At 37.9% G+C, this 22842-nt stretch overlaps 1 long non-coding RNA gene across 1 annotated transcript; it reads right to left on the bottom strand.

Annotated features, from left to right (window-relative positions):
• Positions 1–1212: 1212 nt before the first annotated feature.
• Positions 1213–22635, bottom strand: LOC140689610 (uncharacterized). The gene is made up of 2 exons (XR_012064648.1): positions 22515–22635; positions 1213–1532 (listed from the first exon to the last, which is right to left on the bottom strand). It is a non-coding gene; the product is annotated as an uncharacterized lncRNA (long non-coding RNA).
• Positions 22636–22842: the final 207 nt, after the last annotated feature.

The raw sequence follows: 22842 nt of genomic DNA, 5'->3' as shown, positions 1-22842 counted from the left end.
TTTGTAGACATGTATGTTCCTGAAGCGAGATGGAAACCAGAGTGTCAGTGGAACATCACAAAGGCTAACCTCCTTAATCCATCATTATTACCTGAAAAACAACAGAGTGTATGCTCCCACCAGTATAATCTCATATTCATGGATTCCACCGATTTACTGACAATGAAGCCTTTTTATTTAAATTACACATTAAGACATGGATTTAGAAAACTCTGGATATGTTTGTTCTAAGGAATCCCTGGATATAAGGTAGGAGGAAAGAAAGTAAAAGAAAGTGAGAGAGTGATCACAGAATAAAGACAATATCCTAAGAAATTGAAAAAATAAAGAGCAGCAAGGCAAAAGTACAAAGGAAGATTGTAGAAGACGTTCATTTTAAATGTATGAAGTAAACTTAAATTTTAAGCACTCTCTGGTTCACTGAATAGAAGTACAATATTTTAAAATTTCCATTTCTTATATTCAAACTGTCATACATTCCGAGAGATGCTGTAAATACTAGAGTCTGATCCACAGGCTCCTTATACACCAGAGCTCAAGTTTCTAATTCAAGGTAATCAGTGCCAGATTAGGGGCAGATCTCTGCCTAGAAACTAGAATCACTTGGGACTCTTTCAAACTACATTATCTTCATCTTGTTGGCCCAATCCTAGCACATAATACTTCACTCATTTTTTTGACATGAGGTATTTTGCTTTAATATTATTTAAAAATTATTTACTGCTTTGGAATTTGCCAACTGTTTATACGCATACGATCTCACCTGACTCTCAAAAGTAAACCTAAGAAACAGACCAGTGTTAGCCTCATTTTACAGTTGAAGGAATTGAGATCCACACAGAATAAATAACATGCTTAAGGTCTATAGGATCTGAAAAAAGACAATAAAGACGATATCCAAGCCTAAAGCTGCCTATTCCTGAAACTGAAAGAATCTTAAATTATAAAAGCAAAGAAGAAGAAAAAGGAGGAGGAGGAAGGATGGAAGGAAGAAGGAAAGAATCCCTGGGACAGAAAGGAAAATCTGAGGCTAGTGCCTTAAGGACTCTGTACCATAAGCAAAAGAGCTTAAATTTTATTAAACTCTCAGCTATTAAAATGAAATAAGACAAAAGAAAATACTTCAAAACCTTTTAAACATATGTTTAAGGTTTAGAAATTAATTTCCAAGTTACCTTCCATCTACTATTGAATACAGTAGAAAAAAACAAATGGTATTTACATAGGGTTTATTATTAATGACTCGAATTGTTCCTGAACATGGAATAACAACAATTTCACATTTTCAGCACTTTTCCCCTGTAACTCCAAGCATACACATATTTAATTTCATTTTATTTCTTCTTAAAGTTTTCTTCTTACTGCAAACCAGGCAGGGAATAAACAGGATTGGCCCATTTTCGTGAAGTGATGCCCACTGAACGTACAATCAGTGCTTGTATCAAAACAGTCTGTTTTCTTTAAATTCTGACAATGAAGGTGAATGGAAATATTTTCCACTCATGAGTTTTGCACATCAGCAGCAACAGAAGCTGAAAATGACCACAAAAAGGATCAGCATCCTTTTGATCCAAAAATGTACCAGCTAGTACTCATTGGCCTTTTCAGGTGCTTGCTCTATTTGGCAAATTATTTAGGTTAACCACATCTGAACCAAATATATTGTGTGCAACCCCGAAAAGACACATGTATATGAAGCTGCAGTATATTGTTCCATGTCTACCCGATTGTATCATAATTGTTCACTAGGTTTTAACAGCACAGATTAGGAACTATCTCTGGCTTGAACTATTAGAATTTGTTAACTACTGTAATTTCATAAATTTTGAGGGCTGCTCATACTATTCATAAATGTTAAGGAAATTTTTTCAAAACTTTATCTGCGAAGAGTATTTGGTGGAATCAAAAGATGTAAACAAAAATCTTTGCCTGCCATTTAACTATGCAATCCATTTCAAATAACTGAACGTTAGTTTTTCCATCCATAAAAAGGGTTTATTAAGCCTCAGTACACTTACCACGCTGTCATGAGATACTGTGTGGAAATATACTCTACATCATACAATATTCTTCAATTCAAATGGTTAATCTGTAGCGTATGGTATCTGTGTTTATCTACCAATCAATCTGCTATTTGTCTATCCATTTATTTTGTGGAAACAGGATTTACTCAAATCCCATGACACTAAGAATATTTTAGGTACTCTGCTGCCCAGATCACTCCTCTGTTCTCTCTCACAATACCCGGCTCTCCTTTTGGCCTGGGGGGTGGCTACCGCTTACTAATTCCACAGGAGCTTTTAATTGCTGCTACTGGTTGTTTACTCTCCTCCACTGTTTTTCATTTTCTTTTCTCTTTTTATTTCTTTCTTTTAAACATCTATCTGCTTTTCACAGATATTGTGCATTTCATGTGAAAAGGCTCAAAGGACATTACCATTCAGAACAATATCTATGGGAAACTTCAGAGGAGCACTGAGGCCCTGCATACATGTAGGGTCAATCAGAAAACACTTTGCTTCAGGACTTGTGACTCCTCGGTGATCCTTCAATGGTCTCTTCCTGCTAAGTGCTCTGGAGCTGCTCCATTAGCTCCAAATAGGATATGGGTGGAGGGAGTAAGAAATCCTAAAATTCTGCATGGCTGAGGATTTACTATACCATGTAGCTATACACATGGGTTTAATGGGAATGTGTGTCTGTGTGTTTGTGAGTTTGACATAACACAGAGATAAGACACACATAATAATGTCTATCAGCAGATGTTAGCTGCAATACTCAACAAATTGTATTTTATGCTCTCAATATTGGTTTATTTAGCTGCTGTTTTACTAGTAACTATCAGTTCCTATTTGTTTAATCTAGCTAACAATTGGATTAATGTTTTGTATTGGTTGCAACATCAATTTAGGTTGTGGAGTATCAAATGAAGATGATTTAATTAAAATATTTAGTTACTAAAAGAAAACACAAGTAAAATCCACTTTGCTAATTAACTTAGAAGACGAAATATTGCCAATCAGTTGGTGAATATCTTGTTTTTGTAGGTGGGACAATACTGCAATGTATCTGCCCACTTTTACATGAGAACTAAAAGTTAAGTACTCTGCCTAAAATTAAACAGCTACTAAAGATGGAATCAATACCAGTCCTTCCTTCTGCATTACATTTCATTCTAACTAACAGCTCTGTGGATGGAGAGAGAGTCAAGGAGCACATCATAAAACTAGTGAGGAAAGATAGGGGAGTAAATACATCCGTGAAAGATAATGCACTACGTTCTATGACAGGGGTATCTATGGAGAATGATGGATAATGGAGGAAGCGGGTCAAGTTTATGTGGATGCGTATCCCCAAAGGCATCTCAGAATAGTGTATTTTTGGTTTGAGTCATTAAATGAGTGTTTTCCAGGCTACCTAGAGAATAAGGGAAGGCAATTCTGTAAGAGCAAAACATAAAGCAAAAGTTCTGAAGTGAAAAGTTTGGAAACAAGCAGTTCTAACTATGCAATTAAACGAGGCTCTCTGACACTGTTACAAAAGTGGCATGGTAAGAGTTAGTAACTACCGAGCCCTTACGATTTGCCCGACATTCTATGTGACGTTACACTGTCACCAGCGAGTCCTATTCATAATTCTCAGGGAATAAAAAATAGAACCTGGGTGAGAAAATTAAGTCTAACCTTTTTTTCCATGCTTAGTCTAGTTTCACTTGCCCGAAGGCTGCTGCGTGTAGAAGCCTCACACTTGGCCCATCAAACCAGAGTTTCCAGCGCTGACACCTCAGCCCCACCGTGTGCAGAAGCGCCTGGGGGGCGCCTGGGTTGAAGACGGCGGGCCGTGCGCAGAGAGCCTTAACCAGCACTGCGGTCGGAGCTGTGAGCGGCACAGCTGCACCCACCCCGTGAGAGCTCCGTCTCCCTCCCGGACGACAAGAACCCTATCAGGTATCCAGGTTGGTTCAGGACCTGCCAGGGGGAGCCTGTACTCTAGAGCTCCAGCTTGCAGCTCTCCATTCTTTAATCACAGAATAATGCTTTCTTTTGCTTCTGAACCAAACTCAGTTTCGTTCTATTGGCGCAGAGGACAACAAGCAGAAGGACCCTTGTTGGGGACCCACTCGGGAGGGTTGGTAAGAGTATAACACGTGAGACAGATCATTTATTATTCCCATTTAACAGATAAAGAAAATGAGTGCAGCAAGTTTTAGTAACATGTCCAGGATTGTGTAACCAGCATATTGTTAACCGAAGAGTCAAAACCTAGGTAGTGTGAATTCACAACCTGACTGCTGAAACCATTATGCTGGCTAGGTAGGCAATTTCAAGTTTTATTGTTGTTATTACTGCTATAAAACATACCATTAGTTTACTTAATATTCAAGACTCCAGCATTGATAATAAACTATCAATCTTTCCACAAGGAACATTTGAAAAATGCTTTCAAACACTGATATTGTAAGATATTCTAATGATTGGGAAAATCTTGCTATGAATTACTGTGGGTGTATTTTGTTAATAAATCACACCAAGGAAAGGCAAACAACAAAATCAGAAATGGGTGTTTTCATGCACTACTTACCAAGCTAGGTCTTTTCAAGAAAGTCAGTTATGTTATATGTGCACATGTATGTATGTTTCAAAGTTTTTTATGTTCCTGGGAGAAATATGAGGTTTGATTCCAAGAAAGACTTGTTCAGAGCTATCATGCTCAGTGGCATTACGTAAACATACAGTTTCACCTGTTAAATTACAGATTGCCCCAAAGCAGCACACACTATTGATCTGTCACGAAATAGAGCAGTTAGACCATCAGGGGTGTCACTTGGCACGTTGCTTTCACGTAATGAAATTTGTAGGGAAGAAGTCAAGGATTCAAAAAGAGAAGACTGGGTGTTTTGGCCCAGGAGGGAAAAGACTCAGTTCAAACTACATGTTAATTCCTGCTGAGTAGGCTATTGAAGTGGTAATAAGGCAGAGGCATTGCCTCTGGCCTTCCCATTTGTAGCTCGCAGCCTGGATGCTCACTCCCCATCAAGGACATCACTCAGCAAGGCAGGATGCAGCCCCAGAGCTTGCAGCTTCATCACTAACTGCACTCTGGCAATGGCAGGCTGGGAAGCTAGGAATACCACTTGAGAAACACTGAAGGGTTTTCTTCGTGCCTAACATTTCTGGATCTTCATCACTACTGTTTCCCTGGACATGGTTTACTTTTATTAGTAGTAGTACATCAAATTTTTTCAAGTCTCAAAATATTTCTTTGCCATGACTGTCTTTTCAATAAATCTGTGCAAGCCTCACTTCAATAGTGAATGCTTTGCTGGCAAAAGAAAAAAAAAAAGGAAAGCGAAGACTTCTTGGTCATGTTGTATGTCTTAGAAATCTAAGCACAGTACAGGTCAAATTTTCCTCTAAACATAATTTTGAAAAGACACCTTCATTGAGACTCTAATACCTGAAGAACAATGGACCAAAGAGTAATGCTCAGAACCAGGTTTATATCTTGGTCAAAATATGTTAGGCAAATTTTAATGTGGCTAAGTCACTAGATAAAAATATGTCATAATGAGATTCTCTAAAATTAAAGTTGACCAAACTTGATGATTCTGTGAATTGACAGAATCATCACATTTAAGAAAAAAAAAATTCTACATATCTTCTCGAAGTGAATAGTCAGAAGCCCTTAAAAAAAAATTGTCCCCAGTTACTCATATGGCAGTTTGATGGAAAAATCAAAGTTGGAGTCCAGTTCCTATGGTTTTTACTACAGTGGTTTGATTTCCGTACACCTCCCTTGCTCTCCATCCTTTGGAATAAGCCAATACCTGCATGAAAGACCTTACACTATTGTAGTGAAAGCATTAATATGTGAAATCGAAGTCCCAGTTCTTCTCTGGTGCTGATTACTAACTGAAAGTGGCACATCACTGTTCAGCAGATAACATACAGGTTTCAGTACTTTTCTTTTACATTGTTTTATTACTTGTGGATATATAAAAATGCTTTGTAAGCTCTGAAATGTGCTGCATTTCTAAGACTGTATGTTTATATTAAATATTTACATCCTTTTACAGCCCAGGGTTAGGACAGTGAGAGTTTCTTCTGATTGTCAACCTCTTTTTTCTCTAGGTTGTTGTGTAACCAAAAACAGGACTAATGGAAATTAGTGGTCACCATTCTTTAGATTCCATACTTGACCTTCAGGCTTAGCCTTAACCCTCAGGTTCATTTCTTTCTCAAAAAAATCTTTATTTCCTTGCTAACTAGTGGGGAAACAACTGTATGGGAAAGGCAGTTGCAGAACAACAGAAGACTTTATAAAATCCAACTTCGATTCACTTGCAAGTAACATCATGGAATCTTCATGTATTTTAACATCTTACTCTGTGCATTACAGAATATTAGATTTCATTTAGTATTGGAAGGGACTGGCAAGTTGACGCCACGGCATGATTTCCCTCAGAAGGGCACTGGGCCAGCCTCAAGGCTGTGCCACACAGATACGGTTCTACAAAATGTAGAAGATAGTGATATAGTGGCCAAATGGTGCACATCAAAACAGATGAGTTGACTTCTCTAAGTTCCCTCCAGTGCTAAAGCCCCAAGATTCCTTCTATAATCTACAAAATGTGCAAAATACAGAAATGAAAGAATTTATGCCCTAAGGTTATCTCATTGTTTAAAAACACAAATCACAGATAGCAAAAGACTTTGGGGAATGGATAAAATATAGAGAGAAAAGATGAAAGAATGGGCAAGAACAAAGTAACAGAAATGAAGTAAAGAACAAAGAAGTAGAAGGAAAGAAAACCATGGCAAGTTTAATCAAAAGGGAAAATGCTAAATATTTAAATGACAAAAGTGGTAATAGTCTAAAACAGAGTATAAACACTTTAACATGCTTGTCAAAATACCCAAAAATTATAAAGGCGGTTTGCAGAGATGATATGTTCTTATAAACTAACATTATCTTTCAAAATTGTCATTTCTTTGTAAATTCTTTTTAAAACTGATATTTAACCATCCTTAAAAAAAATCTCTATAACCTACTATTTATCTGAGAGGTTCAAGTACAAAATATATCCCTATCCCAAACCAGATATATAGTCATTTTAGAACCTGAAGGGCCGGCAGAGGTCATACAACTCAATCCTTAAAATTTTTCAAGTGAGCAAACCAGGACACAGAAAACTGGAAGAGTTTACCCAAGAACCCACACAGCAGTGAAAAAAAAATATGACAACAATAAAGGACTTCAAATCCTTGCCTAAACTTGCTATTTCTCTGAGTTCAGTTTCAACACATTTTTTGAACTTATAAATTGCCTCAACGCATATAATTGTTTAACAGAGTATTAGGTACCTGATTTAGAGACTAGAGTAAGAGAGACTAAAAACCAAAATATTCTAAAAGTAATGCCCCCTAAAAGATAAAAGTAAGTATCTTTCTAATGTATTTATCAAATAAGGAAGTGGGAAAAAATGGCTAAATGATGGGGATCTCAAAGTGTTAGTCCCATTTAAAGACTGTGTGAAGATTTCTGCTTTCTTAGACTCTCTTTAATTTCATTTTCCTTTTTTGTCTGAAGAAGATACAGTATAAAACTATCACTTGAAAGTGTTTAAATTGTGGCAGTCATCACCACCAGGCACATATCCTTCAGATCATCACAAGAGAACCTCCTTGATGGGGCCAAGGAAGGGTTATGAGATGATGTTTGACTTCAGGCACAGTATTCATTGTTTGTCAGTTCTTAATAAATACTGTTTCATTGCAATTTATGTTCTAGAAAAGGTAAAAAGGAATTTGGGAGCTTTGAAGTTAATGTGTGCAGCAATATAAAGGAAATATTACACATGGAGCCTATGATAGACTTTGATATTATATTTTTATCTGTGAATTCACTTCATGTGCTTTCCATTAACTCAGAAATAAACTGAGTCCCTGCCTAACTGGTCAACTTAGTATCTAACCCATCCTGGGTGTTCAATAAATGTGAAGTTTTTTCCCCTTTTAAAAAAAGTCAGTTTCAGGTATAATTTTCACAGAGTAAAACTCATTCTTATGAAGTGCACAATTTGATGAGTTTTGTTAAATGTTTACCATCTCAAAATCACCACCGTAATTAAAATTTGGACCAGTTCTATCACCTGCAAGAGTTTCCTCCTGCCCTTTCATGGTCTGTCTCCATGGCCATTCACCCCCAGCCCCATGCAGGCGCTACTTACTTTCTGTTCTGATAGCTTTCCCTCTTGCAAAATGTCAAATAAACAGAACCACACAGTATGCATTCTTTTGTGTCTCGTGTCCTTCATTTAGTATAACGCTCTTGAGATTCATCCATGGTACTGCATTTATCAGTAGTTTGTTCGTTTTTACTTACGAGTAGCATTCCCTTGTATGAAAAGACCACATTTTTTTTAATCCACTCACCAACTGACAAGTGTTTGGGGTTTTTTCCAGTTTGAGAGTATTGGGAATAAAGCTGTTATGAACATTTATGTATAGGTCTTTCCGTAAACCTTTATGGTTCTTACCGTAAGAAAGTGTGGCTTAGAAAATACTGCACAGATTACAGAAAAGTACTGGAGAGAAACCAAAAGAAGCATCCTTATCACCATATGAGGCCAGGCATGTCAGCCAATGTGGGCAAAGGACATCAGTCTAGAATATTCTTACTCTGTTCTTTACTTAGTTATGTGGTAGGTAATGTGGGAGGAAATGCAGAAAGTAAAGACAAGAGAGAGGTTGGAGCAGTGACTGGGATTTTTTAGCTCACTGCTGTAGTCACTGCAGCTTTATTCTCTAGTTTGTTTAATTATAACAGCGTTAGCAACAATAGATATAGGAATAGGATTAACAGCTAACATTAATATAGTGCTTTCTACATACCAAGACTATTCTAAGTGTTTGGCTCTGGTAAACTACTTAATTTTCTCATCAGTGTTTAGTGATAACTTAGTATTGTTATTATCAGTTTACAGAACTGAAGCTCAGAGAAGGTAAGTGACCAGACCAAGTTCACACAGCTAGTCAGCTAGTCAGCTGACATTCAGAAACTGGTAGATTAACTTTAGAATCCATGTTCCTAAACCCTATTCAATGCTACTTAAGTATAACAGCTATCCTATTAAAGAATTGAAGTTTTCTTACGTGAGTACCACTTATGAGACATTCATAATTCTTACCATGAGGCAGAACACAGAAAACAGAACAAAGCCAAGACGTGATGCTAACTCCGCCCTCTCGTCTATCTGTATCTGCAAGGGAGCTCTACTGCATTTCTTAGGCTGCATGCAAATGCTAAAAACTGTAACTCTTCTTTGTTTAGCTACACTGAGAGAAATTTATCTAAGTGAAATTCAGAATTTACATTTTTCTACTTTTCTGAATAAAAAATCACATTGATACATTTTTAGCTATATCTGTACAGAAGTCGATATAACATAAAATCAAGAGATGAGTTACTACTAGAAAAATGATTTCTATATTTAATACTGAAAGGTCATTCCACATTTCTTTCCCATTTACTTGAACAAAATGTGATTGGAACAGTATTTCGGAGCTCAGGCTAAGAGACTTGAAAGTTGCTGAAAACTTAAAGATTGAAATCAATACAATCATCAAAATTATTTTATTAGGTATAAAAGGTTAATAAGTAATTGAACACTGAGGAATCTGGTTTTAAATAAAGCAGGCAATTCTAACATAATGACAGATGATTCAAACCTATGGATGTTTTTTGTATCAAACCCATATGATCTCACTATTAAATTTTCAATACAGAATGGGAGTTGCTCTTCGTTCATGGAGGAAACTATCTCCCTAATATGTTTGCCAAGACTTTCCCCACAGTTTATCTGTTTATTACCTACACTGACAGATGAGCTTGGGGCTAGGCAAAAATTAGAGCACGTCACTGTCTAAAATCAATACCGGCTGTTATGGACGGAGTGCGTCCCCTAAAAAGGTAAGTGGAAGTCCTAACCCTGGAACCTGTGAAAGGACCTTATTTGGAAATAGAGTTGTTACAGATGTCGCCATGTTTGGATGAGGTTAAATGGCCATGTTCTTACAAGAAGAGAGCAAGTAGGACTGAGACACACAAGGAGGATGGTGACGTGAAGACAGAGGTAAAGACTGAAGTTACACCACAAGCCAAGGAACACCTGGGGCACCAGACGCTGGAAAAGGCAAGGAGGGATCCTTCTCTGGAGGCTACAGAGGGAGCAGGGCCCTGCCAGCACCTTGATTTTTGGGTATCTAGCTTCAAGAACTGTAAGACAATTCATTTCTGTTAAGCCACTCAGTTTGTGGTGCTTTGTTTTCACAGCCCCAGGAAACCGACATACTGACAAGTAACAAGATTGATACCAACCATTTTCAAGAAACATTTTAAAATCTCTGGCTGCTTCATATTAGTGATCATCAACACAGTAATAGTCTGGTAATTTCAGCTGTGTTGTTATAAATAGGCAGCCAAACAGCAGGGCATCAAATAGGAATCACATCCCTTTGAAGGACAGGCAAGTATTTTGATTTCTCGACCTCTACTGGATTCACATTAAGGTCCTTGATTTTATATGCAAGAATTTTCCAATTTTCTATAACATGAATTCTCTTGTTTGTCTGATATATGCTGACATCGTTTGCTCATTCTAAGGTTATACACCACTCAATCGTGTCAAATGAAGGTGGAATTGGAGTTCTGTGAAAAAGGAAATCGTGTACCAATGAACAAAGAAGTCAAAGAGATTGTAAGAAAAAGAACTTTCCATCACAATCTTTACTTTGCTTTTTTAGAAAGGGTTTGAGGAACACAGGAATGTCCAAAACCTGATGAAAGAAGAGAAGGTGAGTATCAAAATGATACGCCAAGGCTCTTGTGCCTGCACTCAAAGCATTTCTGGCAGAACTGCTGAGTATTTCAGATATTCCATTCAGCAATCACAATACCCGAAAACGGCAGCCATTGTACTTCTGTTCAATGTGCTGTGGTTTATTAACTTGGCATAACTTATCCCCACTTTTCCCTCTGCCCAAACTTAGAATCCCAATAGAAACATCACCTTCACATTCTAACAATCAATAGCAGGTTTTCAACGTACCATAGTAATAAGCTTGGAAAGAACATCATCAGATTGGCTAATTCAGTGAGACTATTTCACTTGCAGATGAGCTCATTTCGATTTGTTACCTGCCAAGTGTGGCAGCTCAATACTCGGCCCATTATTCAAGGATCAGGGGAAAGTGGTGCTAAACGAGCCCAGCTGTCAACACGTTCTCTCACTGCGAGGTTGTCAGCCTTCTCCAGCTTGCCCCTCTCATCCCAAGTCCACACACACACACACCCCCTCTTCCATCTGCTAGCACGGCGGGTTCATGTTACAACAAACCAATTCCACTCCATGTATTGATTTACGCTCTGTTTCTCGAGACATCAATCTCAGTAAAATCTCTCCTTCTGACTTTTTATCTTCAGTTTGAGCATGGATTTCTTTTTATTCGGTATTTTTACAAAAAAAGAGAAAAATTTAAAGGAGCAGAAAGACAAATCACTTGAAAACCTTCCTTTGAATATGCTAAACATGATCAGGTTCTAAGTGAAATTTCTTTAAAAAATTGATATACAAACTATGATATATAAAATAAACGAGGTCCTACTGTATAGCACAAGAAACTATACACAATATCTTGGGATAAGCCATAATGGAAAAGAATATATATAATTGAATCATTCTGCTGTACACCAGAAACTAACACAACATTGTAAATCAACTGCACTTAAAAAAAAGTTGATAGGGTCAATATTCTATAATTTGTTTGTTATTCAGCTTCTTCACGTAACTTTTCAGACGTCCATGGAAGTTCTACATGGAGAACAGATTCCCTGGTAGAGAATAAATATGAGCTGGCAAACAAGAGCTACGAGAATCATTAGGTCTGTTACACAGTATCTTGTGAAGGCATTACAGCCTAGGCACCCACTGACATGAGATTCTTTAACACCTGGACCGAAAGCTCTAGGAAAGGGGTAGTAATGACAACTCCACGATTATTCCCTTCCTGGTCAATTTCAATCAGTTCTTTAATGTGACTTTAATGATGCTTTCTGAGTGTTCATCTCATTCTGTTTTTTTAATGTTACACCAATAGCAGTTCCATTCAACCACTGTGATTTTTTCATTAGGATGATTATAATGGAAGATGACTCTCAGTGGAAATATATGAGACACTCTTGTTATCCATGCACCATTGTTACTATACACTAATTGCTCCAGTCTGTCATGTGAATGAGTATTTAAGGAGATTTTAATCCCTGAACCACCACGTTCATTGTAATTCTGTATGCTAAAGATCCCTACGACGACACAGTGATAAAATTGGTAGCACTGCACACAGGCCCAGATCCTCTATGATTTAAACATAGTTTAAGTGCTTAGATGCATTTTAATTTGTAAATAATTTGCTTCTAAGATAAATTGACGTGTGCTAAATTGTGGTTTAAAGTAAACTTTACAGTTAAACTTCCAGGAATACAGCTTAAGGGAAGACTGGACTTTTCAATTATTTCTTGTTCTCATTTGCAAACCATGCTTCAGTTAAATTCCTAGGAAGGATAGGCAATCATGAATAATGTCCAGCTATCACAGCTCCCTACTCGTACGAAAAAGATGTCAAATGCACAAACCCATCAAGACAGAGATTTAGGTCATTAACTCAACCACAGATTTGAAAGTATTCTGAAAACTGGGTCAGTCTGTCAAAGGTACAAACGTGACATGACAGAGCCCTTGCTAAAACTGAAGCGCACAATTACAAGTCACATCAAAAGTAATCAATGCAGTTCATTATCAAATCTGTTGTTCAGGGCAACTACAGCACAGTTCAAAGTAAAAGATATACTTGTCTTTATCTAGGGATGATAAAAAGATTAGAATGACATTATCAAAGAGTTGTAAATATATGACATACTGAGTTGGCCTTTTAAGTTTCTTTCTCAGCACAGAACTTCTATCACCATAGCAATGGATTTTACAAAGACTGTATTAATTAGATGCAAATGGCTGCAAGGGAAACAGAACCTTTTAGTTTTTGAGAACCAGAGTTTAAATCTGATATATTGTAGAGCACGATATGGAAACTGTATTGTCAGTGGAGCAGACTGAATTTGATACACAATCTCTCAGGGAAAGGTCATTTGAGTTGGCATGATTGCAACTGTTTTCAAGTGAGTGTGAAACTTCTAGTGCTAAATAAAGTTAAGTGATGGCAGGATTGCAAGTATTAAAATATACAAATGCATTAAAGAATAAATACAAAAATGACAGAAAATATACAACTGGAAGCACAGCAAAGTTCCAAGAGTCCACCTTCAATTAATGATTAATTGTGAAGACAATCACATGAAGTAGTTCTATCACCATCTTAACTAAGAGTTTAAGTCACAATTTTTACCTTTTAGATCAACTTAAAGCAAGCTTATGCCACCCCTCCCCCAAATATGTTAAAATCTATTGTTTTAAGAATAGTTTGGATGGAAAGAAATCAGGATCACCTTGGGCTTTGTGGAAAACTGGGGAGACAGACCAGGATGACTCTGGAGGCTCATTTCTGCCCCATTTCAACAGCTTAGTAGAGACATCTAGTTAAACTTGGCTTTCAGAAGCACAGATCCTGGGGTACAGATGCTTCACTGAAAAAGTTCAAACCTCCTGGGATAAAGAACTTTCCTTGCTACATAGTTATCAAGAAAGTCTCTGCATTGTGCACAGAGGACTGTGGAGTAAAACCCCATTCCACTGGTCGCTGGCCACCAGTATGCAGGGTCAGGCCTGGCCTGAGCACACCTCTCTGTGAAATAAGAAGATCTCAAGAAGTGTGTGCACTTTGTAACATCTCTGTTTATAAGGTTTTCCCCAATAAACCCTACTTTATGTCTGTGTGTATTTTGTGTATGTGATCCCTTTCTAGGAAAAAAAGTTAATCACTTCTCCATCTTTTGATTCCTAGGCTACTGACCTATGAAAAAATTAATGCTTCAGTGTAAGTGTTGACAAGTTTATATGAACTCCACTTAATTTCATATAGACTGTTTTCCGCATTGTTTAAAGCTAAATCCAAATGGCAATTGTACCGGATTCTTACAACATCATAGTCATTTTTCGGTTTTGATGTTCTGTGTTCTCTAGGGTCCCTAAACCTGAGAGATATCAGTTCTGCAGCCGTCCTCAGTGAAAAGCCCGCCTGCAATGGGAGAGAATGAGGAAAAAGGTTTTGATGATTCCTGGCTTCAGTTTTCTCTGAAGTCAGTTCCTACCTTGTACCTTTCGTGTTTGTTACTTAAGCCAAAGAGGTTCAAGAATGCTTAAGATGAATCTTGCAAGACAGAAAATGTCCAAGCATATGCATTACATTTGTGGACAGTGGGAGCATCTGGGCCAGAAGAGACACTGGCAGTGGTCCTGGGATGGTGGAGAAGATTGCACTGAAATGCAGAGGAACAAGCGCACCCACAGGGAAACAGCACGCCACCTTCCAGGAATGGAACATAATTCAGCGGGACTCGAGCGCTTGGAGACTGGATATGTGGAACAGGAGGAAAATGGGTGGAAGGGTGCTTCCTGTGTACCAAACATTGTGCTTGGCATTTACAGTTCTCTCTAATCCTCACAGCAACATTATGAGACACATGCTATGATTAAGGGCCTTATGTTACCTGTTAGAAAAGTAAGGGAAAAGGACAGGCAGCTTCATGAGCTGAGGAGCTTCAAGCCCTGGGGTTGTAGAGTATGCTCATCAGCCCTGTGCTACAGGGCCTTCCAACAGACTTGAGTAGACAGTGAAAGCACAGGTCAAGAAGCTTCTTGCCAACTCTGTAAAAAGTGGTGAGAAGACATCCAAGGACGTCTCAAAACTGAGGGTGAAATTGTAAGAAATTGGTTTTCCACTATTCTGAATCTAAATAGGAAGGAGGGACAATAAATTGGAATAATGAAAATGACTCAAAGCAAGAACCCAGTTAGGAAGCCTTTCCAACCATCAGGTAGAAGCTGATGAGTCATTTCTTATCAAGAATGTCAGTGTGAATGGAGAAGAACGGGTGATTTAAGTGATATCTGGGGGTACAATTATATGACTTAGTAACTAAACACACAGTCAAAGGTTTTTTCCTTCTTTGTGTGACTTAATATCTAGACCAACTCTACTCCTATCAGTTATCTCATTGCTTAATGTTCACTCAGAATTTCAAGAGCCCCGACCTAGATGTTGTCCTGTAAGCCATCCAGGTATCTAGATTTTTAACATTCCATCATGCTTCAACCTGAAGCCATGACTGGAAGATAAGAATACAGTGAGTCCTGAATGGTGGAACCTTAACAATCTCGTACCCAATGTGTCTGTGTACCTTAAGCATAAGTCACCCCTTATCAAGCCCAGTCCTGATCTTCAGTGCCTCCCCTGGCATACTTTCTAGTTCCTTAATTCAGCCACCACCCTGTGAAACTGCACCTTAGAGTCATCTTTTCTAACTTCGGGATGAAAAAAGCTCACAGCAGGAATTAAAATTTTCCATCTTTCTCCACAAAGTGCTGTTACTGGGGCAAATATTTGCTGGGTTCTCTTTAAATTCTCCAATGTTGCCTTTGATTGAGTGATGGTGAACTCCTGGATGTACAGCAACTGCTCTTAGAAAACAATGGAACTAAGGCCCTTCCAGTAGGGAAGGGGAAGTCCTACTTGGTTGTAGAATTGGTCCTGTTAGTTTCATCGAGTGTCCCCTATGCCATGATAAACAGAACCTAGAAGTATACTCGCCGTAGAGGTACACCTCAGGGCTACCCTCCTCAATTTGAACTGTTAATAAGGCCCCTCATCTCAGTTACATGTGTGAAGAATCATGGAAGGCGTTAGTTCACACAGCATAACTGTCCAGGGGCAGAATATAAAAGCTGTCGAGCAAACCTCAGTGAAAATCAGTAACAGGCTAGAATCAAGGTGCATGGCAAGTAATTCTATGGGGTGCCAATTAAAAATACCCTAAGTATCATGACTCAAGAGTCTGCTCAATTTAAAGGTGGGTTTTCAGGTTATCCAGAGAACTATCTGGACTGACCATCTTTCAAGAATCTTTCCCTAAATAATGTTTCTGTCAGAAAAGTCCTCTGGAAGTTAGGGAGCTTCAGTGAGTTCAAGAAGGGGCTGAAAATGCCAGTAAGTTGTTTGCTTGTTTGTTTAAGCTACAGGTGTAAAAGGAAGAAAGAGGAGAAATGTAAGAAGATGAAATCTGTTAGAAAGATGAGTTGTCTAAAGCTCTAAAAAATTAAGTTTAACCAAGGAAAGATGTGTATCTGCTTTTTAATAACCTCTACCCTTAGGCCATTTAGATTAGCAGACAAATGTCTACAGAATTTTTTTTTAAAAAAGGTTGCTTTTGTTCAAAAATAAATGACAGCAATTACGGTGTGAAAGAGACCTCCAGCTTCTCTTCTCAAACCCTCTCCTCCATTCCAACCTGCCTATTTCTTGCACACATCACAGAACTAAATCCTTCTGCAGTTAGATTACACAGCTACCTTTCCATCAGGTTTTGTTTAAAGATAAATCTCAATTAATGAAGAGATCATTCTAAATAAAAATTGCCTTTATATAATTCTAGATTAAATTTTAAACCATTTTACTCACTCAGGGGATCAGATAATGTGGCATATCTGTAAGTTTCCCTGCAGTGATTAATATTCACGATAAAGTTCAACCTTAGCGAAAAACCAGTTAAAATTAAATAATTGCTTAGTGGAAACAACTCCTTTAATGAAGGATATTTTTTAAACCCCAGCAGCATGAACTGTCCTTTGGGGATAAGGAAAGCTTCCCACAACTGCTAATGTTCATTCTATAGGTGTTTGTGAAACTTACTAAATATTCAAAGTGCAAACACACACATCTTTGCTCTATCAATATTTATAGCCTGAAAACACATTATTGTTGCAAATATGTCAGGACAATGAAGAATATCCATTTACAATGGGAATATATAACAAAGGGCAATTGAACAATATAATTTATTTCTATCATTTATTGAATGACTCATGAGTAATAAGAAATGAAGCTACAAGTAAGTTATGAAGGTCATTCCCTCCCATGTATGGAAAAACATAAATTGTTCATATCATTATCTGCTCTAAGACATTCTATCCATTGAGGATTCTGAAAATTATGAGCCAGATGTCTGGACTCTATAATTCGAAAGTACCCCCAAACTGGCTTTCAATAAGACAGATGTAGACTTGCCTAAAATGCCTCTGATTTCTATATTTAAACCTATGTTAACATGTCGTTTGACCCAGCTACAGATGGAGTCCATCTCCATCTGATACAAACCAGATCGGACCCTAGTAGTTATCATAGGATTAATAATAATAATAATAATAATAGCTTGTATTTACATTATTATTCATTATTTTAAAGTACTTTAAAAAGCATCATTTTAAGGATGCTTTAGAATGTTCCATTTTAAAAGATGCTCACATAAGCACCAAGATTCCACTTTAACACTCAAGAAAACTTAAGCTCAGAATGAGCATTCAATTTGACAAAAGTCCCACAGCCAGTGAGTTTCTAAACAGCAGTCCAAGAGCTTAAATTCCTGGATTCATCCACTTTCAGCTACATCGTGGTTCCTCTACAGGAGTAATAACCCAAATCACTAACACTTATTGGGTGTCATAATCAGTTTGCATGGATTTTTTACATTTAATGCTTTCAACTATTTATAGAAGTAGGTAATTAATAAGCCTGTCTTACACACGAGGTGATTGAGGCTTGAAGATGCTAAGAAACTCCTCATAGGTGGCAAAGATGTATTTGAAATGAGGTATCCTTCAATCCAGAGATATGGTTTGAAATCATGCACTGCAGAAACAGCAACACTGCTATCTAGGCCTGGGTTTCTGGACTGTTAACCCTGCAGATCACAGTGATACATTAGCACACAGACTGTTAACCAGTAGGTCTGGGTGACACTTGAGGGTCTGCATTTTTTCACACACTCCCAGGTGATGAGCCAGCTCACTAAGCATCTGGCACCTGATGGCTTTTATACTCACAACTTACTTATAGATACTTTCCTCTTAATTTTACTTTTGATCTATCTTTCACTTCTCTATCTCTAATCATTCCTTTTTTATTTTTTTAACCAACTCCAAAAATTTTGATTTATTAAGAATTGAAAAAACCCGCCATGCCTGGCTATTGAGGCATACTGGAGAGAGGCTTCCAGTAGATGGGCACTTTCTCTGGATCTGTCTCCCAAATGTAAATGACAACCGTGTCTGGAATCCACCTTTCTCCCACCCTCCACCTCACCCAACCTTGACTGTATGCACAAACGATGGACCATTAAACATGTCCACCTTTGACTAGAAGCCCTTTTCAGAGCTCAGATGGAAAATCATCTGTGATTTCCAGTTGAGGAGCTTTAACTCACCATCTCTCTCTTTTTTTTTTTAATGGGTTGGTAACTTTATAAAAGTTTCATGTGTACAATATTATATTTCAATTCTTGTATACACTACAGGGTGTTCACCCCCAAAAGTTTAGTTTGCATCTGTCATCATGCAGTTGTCCCTTTACCCATTTTGACCTCCCCCACCCCCTTCCCCTCTGCTAACCATTACTCTGTTCTCTGTATCTATGTATTTATTTTCTTTCTTTGTTTATTTTATTCCTCACATTAGTGAAATCATATAATATTTGTCTTTGTCTGACTTATATCACTTAGCATAATATCTTCAAGGTCCACCTATGATGTTGCAAATGGCAAAATATCATTTGCAGGTAGGAAAAAAAAACCTTATAAAGATCCCTATCTAAGTATAAATAGCACCTTTTCTAAAAAGGAGAATTGCCATTGCCAGCTGGACAATACACTTCCTTTTTTTTTTTCTCATAGCATTACCAAACATAAAATATACTTAAAAGTAGGAAAATGTGAAAATATAAAAATATATATAAGAGGAATATCTTTCCACTATACAAAACTGTACAGAAAGAACCAAGAGAGTGTGTTGTAAACACAGAATGGAACTGAGAGTGTTGACGTGAAACAGACTGCCAAATATTTTTCCAGCAATGATGGGTTTATTTGGGGTCAGCAGAGAACTGCAATTTGGGGTCTGCCACCACGTGCAAGTCCCACCACAGCAAGGGAAGGAGAACACCTTTACAGAGAGGAAAAGAAGTTGGGAGGGCTGCAGTACGCTGAAGTACAGTCCACGGCTCTGCATTTACTGACCGAGTCCTTGTCAGGAAAGGGAAGTCTTCCTGTTGGGCTCTGCTATGGTCACAGGGTGTGAGAGCTCCCCCTTCTGGTCTCTCAACTCTATTTAACTGAGGTTTCTATTTATTAATTTTTTTCGAGACAAGGACTCACAGAAGAGCTCTATCATAGGGGTTCAAGTGCTGTGTTGACATGGCCATTGCATTACATAAATAGTGCTTGGAAAGCTGTTTCCTTTTTCTACTTGTTGTGTGCCCTTTCCTGGGGTCCAGAAGGAATCCTTCCTCATCCCTTCTGTACAGACCTTGAACAAACAAGGTAAAATGCAAATAAACGGTAAGGCTTCTACTTAGTAAATTTGGTATAGACAGGATGTTCCTGATCTATTTAGAGATTTACAGGCCCTTACGTGTTGCCCTTAATTAACAAAACATTTTTCTTACAGTTAAATTTTTTGTCAATTTAAATTTTAAAGGAAGAATTTTGTTTTCCTTGTTCCCTAATTCCTTATTGTAAGATAAAGAGAAGCTCAACTCTTCTCAGTTACTTGTCTGATGGGTTTGAGTTCAGGACACCATTGAACACAGGGCCACAGGGGATAATTTGCTCTTTGCTGTCCTGGTTCAGACCGAGGCAGGGACTAGCCTCTTAATGCAGCAAAACACCTTGTTTTCTTTCGTTTGTTCCATGCAGATGGGCAGATGGTTCTCACCTTTCCCCAGACCATACCCTCCTCTTTTTCCCTCCATCCTTCTTTCTTTCTCACTCTGACAGATCTTTTATTAGGTAGCCCTAAATGGAGATTTTCTCAGACTTGATAAAAAGCTTTTTATAAATTGGAATAAATGGCATTTTTGTTAACTGTAACACACAATTCTTTGATATAAGTCTTCTTTTCCTGTGTGTCTCCATGTATCACATCTTCGGAAGCTCTAGAGAGATTACAGTATGGCATTTTGACATGCCTAGATACTTGGCACCAATAACAACAGCACCAAAATACAACCCAAATCATAGCATTTAGGGATGCTTTATACTTACTACCATTTGCAGTAGTTTAAATATGTTCACATTATTGTAATGGATCTCATGCCAGCAGATATCTTAATAATCATTTAGTGGTGGGAGGAATCACATAAAAGATATACAAGATAAAAAATGACAGTAGTACAAATCATATTTTCTGACTTATTTCTAAGTATATACAAGCTACACTCGGTTAGTAACTGCCTCTTAACATTTCTTGTCCATAAGAACCTTCCTGTCTGATTCCTTAACCTGGGTCCATTTTCTAGGACTAAATTGACCTTTCTGATGGGTTTCAGGCTTGTGTTCAAGTTGACAACCACTGTGTGAGTGTCAGCCACCAGGTTTTCAAGTTCAAAGTCATTTTTCCACATCAGCCTACAGTCATGTCCTGCTTTGCCTGAAACTTACACCAGACCTCATTGCACTTGATTTTAGGCTGAATTCTTGAATACTGAACAAAGTAGGGAGGCTAAGTGTTTTTGATTTAGCTGTAGGATAAAACATTCCTAGTAGGGTGGAAGGACAGAAATGCAGAATGTCCCCTACAGATACAGCAACAAAATTTGACTTGATCCTTCCAGCAGAGTTAGTGCAAGAGAAATAATAGGAAAAAAGAAAACGGAAACAGGGACAGAATTTAATTCACCTATGCAGATAAATCATTATAATTTATATGTGTGTACTACTCACACCCCCCTCTGTAGATTTACAAATGGACACAAACCAAAAAGCAACTTCCTGCATTGATAATATACACTCCGCAGCTTCCATAGGCTATGCTGAGTCTAAAACCAGGAAAGGAAATGTTCTCTAAGGGCAAGTGATAACAGGATGATATCAGCTATGGCAAATGCTGTTGGTATCATGGAAGATACAGTAGCTGCAAGATGGAAAGTAAACAAGCTCCTGCCTCAACTTTCTTTTGAGTCTTACCTCAAGGGCTTTTTCTGACATTAGCAACAGCTTCTTTCTGGAAAACTGATTACTGGCTTCAAACATTTCCACAATAAATACTTATTTAAAAAATTAAACATTCTTAAACAATTTCAAAAGTAACTAGAATTGTGGTATTTTATTGCATTGTGTTTTCAGAACATTCAAAGCTTTTTGGCCATTCATTTATATTCACTCGAGGCATTATATGTTACTGAAATGAAGAGTGGCATAGAAATATATCTGAATATGAACCATTTTTCTCTGAACATATTTGTATCTAGCTATATTTAGGTGTGAGAAGCACTGCATTTCATTAGTGTCTTTAAACCCACTTGATTCAAAAGCAAAGGACATTGCTATGGTCTGAGTGCTTGTGACCCTTCCCCACCATTTCATATGCTGAAATCTAATCCTCAAAGTGATGATACTGGGAGATGGGATCTTTGGGAAGTGATTAGGTCTTGAGGACTGACCCCACTTGAATGGGATTAGTACGCACAGAAAAGAGGCTCCAGTAAGGAGGCTGGCCAGCCAGCCCACCAGCAGACACTGAATCTGCTGATGACTTGACCGTGACTTCCCAGCCTCCAGAAATGTGAGAAATAAATGTTGTTTATCAGCTCCTCAGTCTGTAGCCATATTCTGCCATCCACATCCCACCAGGACTGTAGAAGGCCTGACCCATTTCCAGTTCAGTGGGGGAGGTCCTAGACTCTTGGGTGGTGAGCGTGGCCCTTCAAGTCGACCTCCACGCCATCTGGGGATGTGGGATTCTTGGATGTGGCTGGGTATTCCTTTGCCTTATTCTGAGCCCTCCTTACCTCTATTTGCATCCACATCTTGATTTCTCACACCTCTATGAGGACACAGGACCAGATCCTAGAAGACTTTCCTCTCCCTGGTCTCTTAAAATCATTCCATCCCCTTGACCTCAAAGGCTTTTTCCTTGTCTCCCTTCTTAGACCCAGCTAGCCTCATTTTCTCAATAGGATTCGGCTTTCACAAAACAGAGGTCAAAACTTGACTTTCTACCGCACCTGTGTTCTGTCCTGCCAAAAAAATTCCTGAAGCAATGAAGTATAAAGCAGCTCTAATTGTAGAATGCCAGAGAGGAAAACACAAAGACAAAAATACAACTCCTCCAATAACAAATTACTCTGCAAGCATTTTAGCATCATAAAAATTTTTGAAGCAGATGTTAGCTGGGTATACATTTAATACAGAAAATGGGCATAATTAAAAGAGAATTTTCAATTTTTAATGCATACCTCAGTCAGCAGTAAATCCTCCAAAAAAATTCAGGTAGTTAACTGGAACATTTTTGACATATGTTCTCATATGGTCCCTTATTTACAGGCGACAATATTCTTAATAGCATGCACTCCTTTCCTGTAAAAAGCCATAACACTATAGTAAGCTAAGTCAACAAGAAACTAAATAAATATATATAAAATCATATTTCATACAACAAAGAAAAACAAGGTTATCAAAGAAATTACAGTTTCTATAAAATAAAAAAAAAAAACACATTTCCCTCATCAGAGACTCAGGGACCCTGATGTATTATGTTGTTGAGATTTGAAAGTCTCATTCCAG

The sequence above is a fragment of the Vicugna pacos genome, chromosome 26 (genome assembly GCF_048564905.1).
Source record: "Vicugna pacos chromosome 26, VicPac4, whole genome shotgun sequence".
Classification (NCBI taxonomy): domain Eukaryota; kingdom Metazoa; phylum Chordata; class Mammalia; order Artiodactyla; family Camelidae; genus Vicugna; species Vicugna pacos.
Note: the sequence above shows the minus strand (reverse complement) of the source record. Positions and strands in the feature narration are given on the sequence as shown.